The sequence below is a fragment of the Rhipicephalus microplus genome, chromosome 1, assembly GCF_043290135.1.
Source record: "Rhipicephalus microplus isolate Deutch F79 chromosome 1, USDA_Rmic, whole genome shotgun sequence".
Classification (NCBI taxonomy): Eukaryota; Metazoa; Arthropoda; class Arachnida; order Ixodida; family Ixodidae; genus Rhipicephalus; species Rhipicephalus microplus.
The window spans coordinates 192562914-192577779 of NC_134700.1; positions in this window are offsets into that span (position 1 = coordinate 192562914).

Consider the following 14866-nt stretch of genomic DNA (forward strand, 5'->3'; position numbering starts at 1 on the left):
ATACATGTTCGTATGGCGAGCAGTGGGAATGATCCGTCAAAACACTCGCGTTCATGAAATCAGTCAGACAGCGTGCACTCTCTGATAATAACAGTACCATAAAAATAATAATCTGAAGTGCAGGTAATGTTTATCAATTTATGATATCGATAGAGCCCTACTTTTGTCACTTTCATAATGGTGTAGCGAAATAGTTGATGTTCATGTTTATTTCAGGTAAAAAGCTTCAAAAGAGGCAAAATTTTCCTCGAGAACCGGCGAAAAAGCTACAAGGCCTGGCGATGTGCCTGCCTCCTGTAAATCCCGCAAGATGGCACGCGCAACAGGAAGCGCGCTCACGCTCCATGCATCTACTTCCATTCTACTTGAAATAACGTACATCTGTACATCAACGAGGAGTTCACGGAGAAGGAGTGTTAATTCAATGGTGAATTTAACGATGAAAAATAACGTAATAGGGCTGGAAATAAATATGAGCTCGTACAATCTCTTCTCATCAAAAACGCATATTCACCTAAACCAACTCGTCATAAGAATAATTCCGGCCTCAGTGACTGACTGACTGTACATCTTAGTGCGCGAAGTGCTCTCATCCTCTTCTCTTTTTCAATTCCCATCCCCCCATCTCCAGTGCAGGGTAGCAAACAGGACGCTCATCCGGTTAACCTCCCTGTCTTTCCTCTTTTTGTTTCTCCTTTCCTGGGGTTTAACATCCCAAAACCATCATATGAATATGAGAGATGCCGGAGTGGAGGGATCCGGAAATCAGTATCACTTGGGGTTATTTAACATGCACCTAAATAGAAGCACACGGGCTTCGAGCATTTTCGTCTCCATCGAAAAGGTGGCTACCGCGGCCGGTATTCAATCCCGCGACCTGCGGGTCAGCAGCTGAGTGCCTTAGCCACTAGACCACCGTGGCGAGTTAAAGCAACTCGCACATGTTAACACTCTGTGAGAACGAAAATGTTGACAGCTCTAATAAGTTTGGACAATAATTCATCAGTGAGCTTGTAGGAAGAGATTATTGAAGCACTTCGGGTTTAGACATTATTTATTAGTGGAAACACTATGCTTTCGTATTTTATTAGGGAATCATCAGTCAGTGCTGCTATCGACAATGCAACTTTTTTTTTCTAGTATAGGTCCCCGAAAATTAGAGGCACTAACATGTCAATCGCAAAGATAATTGCTATTATGAAACAAGGAATGACTAACCATTAAAGTGGCACATGATATCTCGGTCTTTTGCCGCAGCGTCACAACTACAGCTTGCGATTTCAATATTTTTAGGGGCGAAGCTCCTTACAGCGACACCCGTTAGTCCCTCGTAGTCGTAGTCGTAGTCGAAGTGTGTAACCAGCCTTACGCTTTGACCTCCAAGGTGGTGCCGGTGGGAGATTTCTCCTGTGCGTTGTTGAACAATAAAAAAATTCGCAGCTTGCGCGTTAACAAAAAGCCCAATTATTCTGTCTCTCATTCCCCATTAGCAGCAATTGGCATGTTCCAGTAGGAAACGTTAGTAGAAGCAGAAGTGTTAAAAGCCGACTTCTGCTGTATCTCATTCCCAGTAGCAGCCATTGTTTACCTCCAAGGTAGTTAGTGCCTGGTGAGATTTCTCCTGTGCGTGATTAAACAATAAAAAAATTTTGTTCAAAACGCCATTGATTTATGAAATAAACCAGCGAAAGACGCCAGATGTTTTCTAAAAGCAAAACGAAAAGACGCCACATGTTTCTAAAGCAAAACAAAAGAAAGACGCCAGCTGCTTAACGAAAGACGCCAGGTGTTTTCTAAAGCAATGGTTTTATAATCAAAACCATATTCATACAGGTTTGTAGTTGCTGATGCTCGTTGCCGTCGGTGTGTGCTCGTATGAATAAGCACGCCGAAAGGCGGGTGCGCAGGGCAGTGGCGGCGCTCGCTCGCAGACAGGACCCTGAAGTGAGAGCACGCGAGGCAGAAGGGCGCCGGGAGCTGCGCGACGTCGCCGCCAAGATCCTGCTGTACGGGAACAAGAAGCCACATCAGCAAGACAGCGTCGGCAAGATACCGCCGTACCTGATCAAGAAGCTGCAGTGGCACGTCAGCGTCAGCAAGAGCCTTCCGTACGGGAACGAGAGGCCACATCAGCAAGGTAGCGTCGGCAGATCCTGGTGCACGGGAACAAGGAGCCACATCAGCAAGGCAGCGTCGGCAAGATCCCGCTGTACGTGAACAAGAAGCTGCAGCGGCACGTCAGCGTCGGCAAGATCCTTCTGTACGGGAACGAGAGGCCGAGGCAGCATGTCAACGTCGTGAAGCAGATCTTGAAAACTTTCGACAATGGGAAGCGGCGAGGAAGAGCGCATATCACCAGGCGAATTAACGGAAGAAAATTTCGTGGTATTACTTCAAGGAGCTTCGTTCAATCTCATCATCATTCACCTCGTGGATCTGCCGACAATTTTTTTTAATGTGTACCTCGTAAGGCAAAGAATGACGTCTATTTATTCTGATTTATCACCTTGGCATATGCAGAAACCGCTCAATGAGAACTGGAGTGCTACTAACGCAATCGAAGAGCAGTATTTTAGACTGAACTGCTGTTTTATTAAAAAAAATAAGTGCATATGGTGACTTGCGAGAAAAACAATGTGGAAGCAATATACGAAGAATATTGTCATTAATTGTGCGAAGACTACTGATTGCGGGTACTTAAAGGCTACTGTGACTTGTATTTTTTTGTTCATTGTCAAGCTTCTTGTTTCACAATTCATGAAAAAATGTGAACGACGAGGAAGGAAGGACACTTGATATTTATTTTTTTGGCAGAAGTTTCCCTAAACTTGTGGCTTACACGGTTCATTATTATGACTGAGTCGTCTGATTTAGTTATGCTACATAGTTATTTGAAGGTGTTTGATATACCGACATTAAAAGAACACTCTTAAGGCTTATGTATTGTTCTCCGCTCTTAGAGTTGCATCGTAGCCAGGGAGAAGATAAAAAAAGGAAACGCGCGCGCGCACACGCACACGCACACGCACACGCACACACGCACACGCACACGCACACCACAAACAGCGAATCGCAGATTGTAGGAGAACTGTCTTTTGATTTACATGGCCTTCGAACGAGGGGCTTTGTTGTTCCCTACATGCCTTCACCCGCGTAGTCCCTGCAATATTATTCGCTAAACCAGGGGTGGGCGTTTGGATAGGTCTCCGGATGTCAGCGATAAGGGAGGAGTGCCGGTCGTTTCCGGCGATGCGACAAGAATCGCCAAGACGTTTGCCCTATCCGTTCTCATTGTTCACACGGCTGCATTGAATGGAGAACGCCGTTTCTTCTGTCTCGAGGGCGTGTACACAACACACAACAGACCGGTTAATAGAGCACATGTCACCGAAGGACCTTCGCCGTATTGTTATGAAGATACATGATACCTCGGCGTTGTTTTGTGCATGGTAATCGCTGGTGGGCGCGAAAGGTGTTGCTCGCCGGAGTTGCCCAATACAGATCACTACACCATACGGCCCGTTGTCTGCTTTGGCTTTGTGTGTGGGCGCAATCTTCGCACTAGGACACTTGGAAGCATCGTCGCATATATTAGAGAAACTATGCCCACCTTATAATAAGTTTGCTGCGTTTGAACGCATGAATTATACGTCAACCCCTTTTTTTATTGTTGTTATGAAGCTAACTGCTGTATTCGATGGTTTTGTGCTTGAGAGTAGATGTGCACGTAAAACTTTAGCATATGTAAAAGCTCGGCTGCGGAATTGAATTTCCAGCTATAGCGCCCGCTTTTCTTTGGAGGTGAAATTACAAGCAGAACCATATACTTGAAATTTAGAAAAAAAAAAAAAAACGTTAGAAAGCACCGCTGAAGTTTAAGAGTTCCTGACATTAAGGCCTACATTATGAACTTATATCATCATTTTGCCCTGTTATACTCAAAGTTTTAGTGATTTTGAATGATAATCGATAGAATAGAATGGGAGGCACTTGAAGTGTACAAGATTTTTTTGTGTGTGAAGACTAATGGGACAACTTTTTATGTGTCCTTCTCGCATTTAAAAAGAACCGCCATGTAGAAATATTGCACAAAACGAAATGATTCTCCTGGCAGTATTCGACTTCGAATCATAGCCAAGTATTTTACCTACTCGGCCACACACGCACGCTAGCAGAGGGAAAATACCTCATCGCCATAAATTCATCCCAGTGGTGATAAAAACAAAGTAAAAAAGGTATAGTAGGCTCCTGACATCTGCTGAACGTTTGGTTTACATGGCTAGGCTTTCAAAAGAAAGATAATTTTGTCATGGCTTTCGGCTGTCTTTATGGCACATGCACACTAGAAAAGAGTATGCTGTTTTTCGCGAATTTCGGTATGCCTCTTGAAAAACACGACGGCACGATTAAAATGTTATAGGAGAGCCCGACCTAAAAGCTTCACTGAAATAGTTTGGGGTGATAAAATAAGACCTCTACTCGCAGACACCTTTTCATATAAATGAAGCGAAACGGACAAAGCCAAGTCAACACTACGCTAGTAAATGTAGCCCCCGGAATGCGTCTATGTTTTCGTAGTAACAGAACTAAAAAAAAAACTAACAAAATACCTTCGTTTTCTATATGAAACACTCTGACACGGGATGCTGTATAAGTATGAAAGATATTTGTATTTGTTTAGTTTTTGCACCTTTACTTCGCGTTTCTGAACGCATGAAAAAGTCTCGCCTCTTACGCGACCTTCAAGTGCTAAACACCTTCGGCCTCGTCACGTAAGCGTCGGACTCATTTTGTCTTTTAATGCTTCTTTCTATTCGCCTAAGAAATCTGCGACAAACTTTGCTGACTAATGGTAGCCTGATCACACAAATCAAATGCTATGCAGCGTTTATCCTGCGCAGCCTGCCCCACCGCGGTGGTCTAGGGGCTAAGGTACTCGGCTGCTGATCCGAAGGTCAAGGGATCAAATCCCAGTGGCGGCGGTGGCTGCATTTCCGATGGAGGCGGAAATGCTGTAGGCCCGTGTGCTCAGATTTGGGTGCACGTTAAAGAAACCCAGGTGGTCAAAATTTCCGGAGCCCTCCACTACGGCGTCTTTTATAATGATATGGTGATTTTGGGACGTTAAACCCCACATATCAATGATTCATTTATCCTGCACAGCCATTGCTTTTCATAGTGGTACACTTCGTGTAGGAGTACCTGTGCAAAGGTTCAACCCCCATAGGTATCCCTTCATTGCCAAGAAAAAAAATGCCCACAAATATATGAGGGCATGTAAAGACGATATGGAGGTTTGTACACACAAAAGCGTATTAGCTGGGCGGGGGGTTCAAGCACGAGCTCTCCTTTTTAGCACTATGGAGGCTTAGTCAAAGAGTCGGGCCAGTTGGTTTCACTCAAATTGAATTGTCTTTTACAGCTCTAAATACACCTCGAGCAGCAAAGAAGCACACACGCGCAGCGCTGCTTATATCTCTCTATTCCTCTTTCTCTCAGCAAGTATGAGCTCACATGCAGAGATGTATACGCGCACAAACTACTAAGCACCGTTATGTTGCAAATGGCAATATTTTATAATACTCATAATTCATCTCGCCAGCTGATACTTAAGTGATTGGAAGCTAGTCTATTCGAATTACATATAGGAAGACATGCTCTCCGGCTTCGTGATGTCACGTTAGAAGCAGGCAATTTTGTGCCACTCGGAAAATTTTAAACGCCGAAGACCACATGGCAAGGTACATGCCGCATCGAAAATAGTTCATGCTGTTATAACTTACGTAGTCGAGCATAAGTGGTCATTACGCGAAGGATCATTTTCTCGTCACTTGTTGCCTCGCGTAACGAGCTGGTGCTGTGTGCATGACATAGACTGTTTACAGCAATCATATACAGATAACGTCCATTTAAAAGGAAGCAACGAGGGATAGGGATAGTTTAATGTTATACTCACCCACATTCAGTTCTTTTGAAGCAAAACTTTGCCCCCATGCCCATGCGTATTCATGCACGTGCATGGGGGCCCCTTAGGAAATGTTAATACCAATGTAAACAGTGTAGTACGCCTCTAAAACCACAAATTATACATTTCTAAAGTAAAGGTAGGAGAAGTTGATAATAAATTATTATATATATATAACAATAGCAGTATTATTAATATTTGAACACTCTAGAAACAGTGTTCAGACTATTAAGAAAGAAGGCGAATTGTAGTACACACAGGGCCGAATATATGCAAGAAAGTGGAATACTTATTATAAAAAATATAGCAGCAGTCATTCGTTGGAAAAACATGATTGATACCTCCCGTCACGGGAATCGGCGTATAACGCGAAAGTGAAACGCACCTTCACAGGGGTGCATAAATGTTTACTGTACATTTATAAAGGAAGAATTGCCGAACGTATGTTTTGGTGTTTCGCAGCTATAGCCCCCTTCATTGCGTATGTATCCTCGTTGACGTATTGTACATCTCCATCCTGACGACTAACATCCATGATAAATTATTCGAACAAGCTATTGTGGTGTATGTAGATGTTAACCGCCAAAGCATAATCAGAGAAAGAGGCGTGTTAGCAAGATGAGCGTTGCATATTGAACGCGAAAATCGCGCTAAGGGCGCCATTGAACTTCGTGGTATCTAAGAAAGCGCGTCGTGTCACCTCTGTGTATGCGAATTCATATCAAAGTGTGAGCGCGTCGATGAAGTTCTCTCTCTTGATTATATGTATATATCCCCGCTGACGAGTAAAGTAAGTTGGCCCCCCCCCCCTTCCCCCCTTGCGACAGAGTTGGTACGCCCCTGTAAACAAATTAAAAAAATTCCACCTTCGCAAAACTTTTTTTTTGCAGGAGAAAAAGAATAAATTCACAGCATATCCGGAGAGTGAAGGATGATGATTTGGGGGAAGCGTTCATCCGTCCACCCGTCCGTTCGTCTGTGTGTCAGCCTTAGTGTGTGCGTGTCTGTCTGCCTCTGCGTGTGTCTGCCCGCCTGCCTATCTATCTATCTATCTATCTATCTATCTATCTATCTATCTATCTATCTATCTATCTATCTATCTATCTATCTATCTATCTATCTATCTATCTATCTATCTATCTATCTATCTATCTATCTATCTATCTATCTATCTATCTATCTATCTATCTATCTATCTATCTATCTATCTATCTATCTATCTATCTATCTATCTATCTATCTATCTATCTATCTATCTATCTATCTATCTATCTATCTATCTATCTATCTATCTATCTATCTATCTATCTATCTATCTATCTATCTATCTATCTATCTATCTATCTATCTATCTATCTATCTATCTATCTATCTATCTATCTATCTGTCTGTCTGTCTGTCTGTCTGTCTGTCTGTCTGTCTGTCTGTCTGTCTGTCTGTCTGTCTGTCTGTCTGTCTGTCTGTCTGTCTGTCTGTCTGTCTGTCTGTCTGTCTGTCTGTCTGTCTGTCTGTCTGTCTGTCTGTCTGTCTGTCTGTCTGTCTGTCTGTCTGTCTGTCTGTCTGTCTGTCTGTCTGTCTGTCTGTCTGTCTGTCTGTGGCCCCGCCGCGGTGGTCTAGTGGCTAAGGTACTCGGCTGCTGACCCGCAGGTCGCGGGTTTGATTCCCGGCTTCGGCGGCTACATTTTCGGTGGAGGCGGAAATGTTGGAGGCCCGTGTGCTCAGATTTGGGTGCACGGTAAAGAACCCCAGGTGGTGAAAATTTCCGGAGCCCTCCACTACGGCGTCTCTCATAATCAAATGGTGGTTTTGGGACGTTAAACTCCACAAATCTATCTATCTATCTATCTATCTATCTATCTATCTATCTATCTATCTATCTATCTATCTATCTATCTATCTATCTATCTATCTATCTATCTATCTATCTATCTATCTATCTATCTATCTATCTATCTATCTATCTATCTATCTATCTATCTATCTATCTGTCTGTCTGTCTCTATTTCTATATATCTATCTATATATTTATATCATCATCATCAACATCATCATCATCATCATCATCAGCCTGACTACGTCCATTGCAGGACAAAGGCCTCTCCCATGTTCCGCCAGTTAACCCGGTCCTGTGCTTGCTGCTGCCATTTTATACCCGCAAACTTCTTAATCTCATCTGCCCACCTAATCTTCTGTCTCCCCCTAACCCGCTTCCCTTCTCTGGGAATCCAGTGAGTTACCCTTAATGACCAGCGGTTATCCTGTCTACGCGCTACATGCCCTGCCCATGTCCATTTCTTCTTCTTGATTTCAGCTATGATATCCTTAACCCCCGTTTGTTCCCTAATCCACTCTGCTCTCTTCTTGTCTCTTAAAGTTACACCTACCATTTTTCTTTCCATTGCTCGCTGCGTCATCCTCAATTTAAGCTGAACCCTCTTTGTAAGTCTCCAGGTTTCTGCTCCGTAGCTAAGTACCGGCAAGATACAGCAGTTATATACCTTCCTCTTGAGGGATAGTGGCAATCTACTTGTCATAATTTGAGAGTGCTTGCCGAATGTGCTCCACCCCATTCTTATTCTTCTAGTGACTTCAATCTCGTGGTTCGGCTCTGCGGTTATTACCTGCCCTAAGTAGACATAGTCTTTTACAACTTCAAGTGCACTATTACCTATCTCGAAGCGCTGCTCCTTGCCGAGGTTGTTGTACATTACTTTCGTTTTCTGCAGATTAATTTTAAGATCCACCTTTCTGCTCTCCTTGTCTAACTCTGTAATCATGAGTTGCAATTCGTCCCCTGAGTTACTCAGCAATGCAATGTCATCGGCGAAGCGCAGGTTACTAAGGTATTCTCCATTGACTCTTATCCCTAACTGTTCCCATTCTAAGCTTCTGAAAACCTCCTGTAAGCACGCGGTAAATAGCATTGGGGAAATTGTGTCCCCCTGCCTTACACCCTTCTTGATTGGTATTCTGTTGCTTTCTTTATGAAGCACTATGGTAGCAGTTGATCCCCTGTAGATTTCTTCCAGAATGTTTATATATACTTCATCTACGCCCTGATTCCGCAGTGTTTGCATGACGGCTGATATTTCTACTGAATCGAACGCCTTCTCGTAATCTATGAAGGCTATGTATAGTGGTTGGTTATACTCTGAGCATTTCTCTATTACCTGATTGATAGTATGAATGTGGTCAATTGTTGAGTAGCCTGTTCGAAATCCTGCTTGTTCCTTTGGTTGATTGAATTCTAATGTTTTCTTTACTCTGTTAGGAATTACCTTTGTAAATAGCTTGTACACTACAGAGAGCAAGCTGATCGGCCTGTCATTCTTCAAGTCCTTGTCATCTCCTTTCTTATGTATTAAGATGATGTTAGCGTTCTTCCAAGACTCTGCTACTCTTCCCGTCAGGAGACACCTCGTAAACAGGGTGGCTAGTTTTCCTAACACAATCTGTCCTCCATCTTTCAGCAGATCTGTTGTTACCTGATCCTCACCAGCAGCTTTGCCTCTTTGCATGCTCTCCAAAGCTTTTCTGACTTCTTCTATCATTACTGGTGGGGTGTCATCTGGGTTACTGCTAGTTCTTATAGAATTAAGGTCGTGGTTGTCTCGGCTACTGTATAGATCTCTGTAAAACTCCTCCGCTATTTTAACTATCCTATCCATATTGGTAGTTATTTTGCCTTCTTTGTCCTTTAGTGCATACATCCTACTTTTGCCTATCCCAAGTTTCCTCTTCACTGCTTTGACGCTTCCTCCGTTTTTCAGAGCGTGTTTGATTCTCTCCATGTTATACCTTCTTACATCGCATACCTTACGTCTATTAATCAACTTCGAAAGCTCTGCCAGTTCTTTTTTGTCTGTTGTAGTTGACACTTTCATGATTTGACGCTTCTTAATTAGGTTCTTCGTTTCCTGGGAAAGCTTGCCAGTGTCCTGTCTTACTACCCTGCCTCTAACTTCCACTGCACACTCCGTAATGATACTCGTCAGATTATCATTCATTGTATCTACGCTAAGGTTGGTTTCCTCACTAAGAGCCGAGTACCTGTTCTGCAGCGACACTCTGAATTCCTGTACTTTCCCTCTCAGTGCTAGCTGATTGATTGGCTTCTTGCGTGTCAGTTTCTGTCGTTCCTTCTTCAAGTCTAGGCGAATTCGAGACCGTACCATTCTATGGTCACTGCATCGTACTTTGCCAATCACTTCCACATCCTGCACGATTCCAGGGTGTGCACTCATTATAGAGTCTATTTCGTTCTTATTTTCGCCATTAGGGCTACTCCATGTCAACTTGCGGTTTTCTCGTTTTCGGTAGAAGGTATTCAAAATCCGTAAATTATTGCATTCTGCGAATTCTACTAGTAGCTCTCCTATGGCGTTTCTAGTACCGATGCCATAATCTCCTACTGCCTGGTCTCCAGCCTGCTTCTTCCCTACCTTTGCATTAAAGTCGCCCATCACTATAGTATACTGTGTTTTTACCTTACTCATTGCCGATTCCACGTCTTCATAGAAGCTTTCAACTGAAGCGTCATCATGGCTGGATGTAGGCGCGTAAGCCTGTACTACCTTCATCTTGTATCTTTTACTCAGTTTAATTACGATACCTACCACCCTTTCATTTATGCTATAGTATTCTTCTATGTTGCCAGCTATGTTTCTGTGAATTAGGCACCCCACTCCCAGTTCTCTTCTGTCTGCCAAGCCCCTGTAGCAAAGGACGTGCCCATTCTGTAGCACCATATAGGCCTCATCTGTCCTCCTAACCTCACTGAGCCCTATTATATCCCATTTAACACTCTCTAACTCCTCGAATAGTACAGCTAGACTTCCCTCACTAGATAAGGTTCTAGCGTTAAACGTTGCCAAGTTCAGGTTCCAATGGCGGCCTGTCCGGATCCAGAGATTCTTAGCACCCTCTGCTGCGTTGCAGATCTGACCACCGCCGTGGTCAGTTGCTTCGCAGCTTCTGGGGACTGAGGGCCGTGAGTTATTTGACGTAAGCATGTGGGAGGTAGTGGCCAGATACTGCACCAGGGTGGCCAATCCTTCTCTGGTGGGGGAGTGCGTTCTCGGTGGTATTTGCCGGTGAGGTCGCACCCCAGGCCTCTTAATGCAGTTCCGTCAACACACGCATTTTTTTTATTCCGGTTCGTAACTGCGCGGTACCGGGATTTGAACCACGGACCTCTTGCAAGCGAGGCGGATGCGCTAACCACTACGCCATCGCCACACACACACACACACACACACACACACACACACATATATATATATATATACATATATATATATATATAAATATATATATATATATATATATATATATATATATATATATATATATATATATATATATATATATATATATATATATATATATATATATATGTCTGTCGATAACCCGGCGAGGCCCTCCGCTACGCCTCGTCCATGCCCCACCATCGAGGCGACGTGAGCGAGCCGCTCTGGTTCGTCCATGCCCCACCAACGATCCGTCAAGTACGGCGGCGATCCAGGAGACAGAGAGCCACTCCTTCCTCGCGCGCCCAGGCACAACCCACACAGCAACCAATCTAAGAGTAGCGGTACCCGTTGTAACGAACGACGGCGACGCCAACACGGTCCCGAAGGCGCCACTGCTTCGAACTCCGCCGGGAAGGTCACCAGCCGTTTGGTAGCGTAGGTTTCTCAGCTCGCGACTGCTTCTGCGCAGAGCTGATGGACTAGCGGACGAGACGACGGTGAGCTAAACAAGGTTTATGTACAGCATATATACAGAGGCGTTACAAATTCGGCACTGGGGCCAACAACTTAGAGACCCGAAGAGCCGAGCTCTCCTCTCTAACACATAGGTCTGCTCTCAAATGGATCTGCTAACACATAGCTCAACTCTCTTTCATATAGCTCTCTTCTCTGACACACAGCTCAACTCTCTATCACATAGCTCTCTTCTCTGACACACATGTCTGCTCTCGCACATGACTGCTCTCCAACTGGTCTGCTGCTCGCGACGCGCCGCAGGGCTTCTTTTATATGCACCGGGTGGATTCCTTGAATAACGAAATGGCCAACCAGAATCGCCGCTGGTCGTGAGATCGGAATCCTCCAATGGGGTCGCCGCTGGGACACGTCATTATTTCTCATCGAATCTGGAGAGGCTGCGCTGCAGGTGGCTGCACTTAAGGACGAGTGACGTCACCAGGCATTGCGTCAGACCCGCCAGACAGGAAGGCGCTGGTTGTTTACTCGATGGGCTCGCGGGCTGAGGTGACTCACTGCACGTGCGCGCCAGAAAGGCGCCGTCGCGTGATGACGCCGTTGAGTTGTTGATCGCGTCAGGCTGGCTCGCGTGCCGGCCTTGACACAGATTTCCTTTTGCCGAGGCATGGACGTTCGCTGCGGACTCGCAGGCATAACACCGTGCCATCTAGATTGGCCTCACTCAACTGCAGTTTGTATGTATTTCTGTGAGTCAGCGCCGTTTATTATACTGTTCGAGAGATACTGCCTTCCTTTTTTTCTCGCCTCTTCTTCTCTCGGTTACGGCTTACGCAAAAAATGTTAGACTAAAAAATGACAGCATATCTACAGAGTGAATGTCAGATAGTGGGGCGAAGCATCCGTCCGTTCATTCGTTCTTGCTTCCGTCCATCTATGCGTGCGTCTGTGTGGCCGCCCGTGCGTCCATCCGCCCGTCCGTGCGTGCGTCTGTTCGTGCGTCCGCACGTTCATCTGTGCGTCCGTCCCTACTTTCGTCCATGCATCCGCTCTTGCGTCCGTCCATGCGTCCATCCGTCCGTGCAGCCATCAGTGCGTCCGTTCATGCATCTGTCTTAGTGTCCGTTGGTCCACCTATTCAACACTCCAAGTACTACCATCTCTCATATTTTCATCATACATTCCTCATATAGAAGCACCACCATCCAACGGACATTCCAAGGACTGAACGAGAGGAGGCACACACACACTTTCTTAAGGCTTGCGCTTCGTGTCTACTTCCCACCTTTAACCACCTCGGTTCATGGTATATACTAGTTCACTATATTCATGGCACTGCGGCCCAACGCTCGCTAAACCTTTCTAAAACCTAGGAGGTGGCGCCCAGCGAGTATAGCGTAGCAACCCTTTCTTGTCTTCTGTGCGTTGTTGAACAATTAAAAATTCGCAGCGTGCGCGTTAACTAAAAGCCGAATTCTCCTGTCTCTCATTCCCCTTTAGCAGCCATTGGCATGTACACTGAGCACTATCTTCTACTGTTCAACAACGCACAGAAGAAATCTCTCACCGGCACCACCTTGGAGGTCAAAGTTTGAGACTGGTTACACACTACGACTACTACTACGAGGGACGAACGGTTGCCGCTTTAAAGAGCTTCGCCCCTCCACCTAGCACAGTGCACAAACCATGGTTGTGGCTTTCTCGTCGATTATGGCTTGAGTGTCACGGGACGGCTTTAAGCTCTCCCATAGTAGAGTGCCTTGTGCTCTAAATCGTTACCCCCTCTTTCTAACCCCCCCCCCTCCACCCCCCCTCCCCCAAAAGACGACGATGCTTGCATCAACTCGTGCAAGGTTTGAAACAGCGAAACAGGACGACTCTGCAGTCTAACCTGGCTGCTTCTTTAGGTTGTTGCCAGGCAAAGTTAGGTTGTTTCTAGGCTACTTATGATCGCAATGAGGTTTGAGGTAAGCCCTGGAGAGTCATAAAAAAAACAAAGATGTCGAAGCTCAAGAGACTGAAAGTCACGCTGAAACCGAGCGTTCGCACCTCTCATAGATGTACGTGCACGTCGTCGTTGGCGTAAGGCGTTAATCGCTCCAAGCTCTGCTCGCAGCCGCCGTTGCCTTTCTGGTCACCTAGTGTTCTCTGCTTTTACGTACTCGGGGTCACCTAGAAAGGCAATATACCTGCATAGGTAACCGTCACTATGCAGGTATATATTTGGTGGACTAAGTGTTCGCTTATACATTTTTGGTGGACAAACTGCGAGTAGTGGAATGTGCCAAATTTCTGTGGTACCTAGTCGTTTATAATAATGATATTGTTTGAGGTCATTCGTTTTACCTAGAGCTTCAAAAACTTCACTGCTAAAATGTGTTTGGGTGCTTGCGAGATGCAGCTGACTAAGAAAATGGAAGTAATGCAGGTTAAGGGCGCGAACATATTTTGCTATAGGCACCCGACAGTAAACCAGAGGGTGCGAAGAAGCTTTTTGGGACGCCTCAGCATTGTTGGTACCGACCACCAGGGATACCAAGAAAATGAAACTCTCACTGAACACATTAAGACGCTGAAGTGTCAGTGCCCTTTTTGGCACGTTTTCAAAGAACGCGTCTTTGGCACTTACATAACCAGCCTTAACCCCCCTGCTAGCAACTAAAAAAGAAAAGAATATGCACGTGGAAGTCCAGTTTTGCTGCGTCTACTCGCTAGGCTACGCATTGGGAGATTTGATTTTGCTGCGCCTACTTGCTAGGCTGTGTGTTCTGGCGCTACCATCAGATCCCGTAAACTGCATTGCCGGGTGCCTATATAGAAATATTAGCCTCCTTGATTTGAACCAAGGTGGTTTAAACATCTTTTTCTTGAGACCCCATGATTAGAACTATGTGTTAATAAACACCTGGCTCAACTACCCAACCATGGAAGTTTTGTGTAGAGTTGGTCTCCTCACTCCATTTTCCTTTTGAGGACTCCTTGCGTGCGAAATTTGTCTAAATCTAGTTATCGATTAGCACATTTCTTTCTCTTGTATTCGCGATGGAAGGGTATCTGATAAGAATCCTACGTAGCGGCGAAAACACTGCTGGGTACCCCAATAAAATTCAGACACTGTAAATATGAAAGGCAATACGTTAGCGTTATCAGTTGATCTGGCCATCGCATGTCAAAA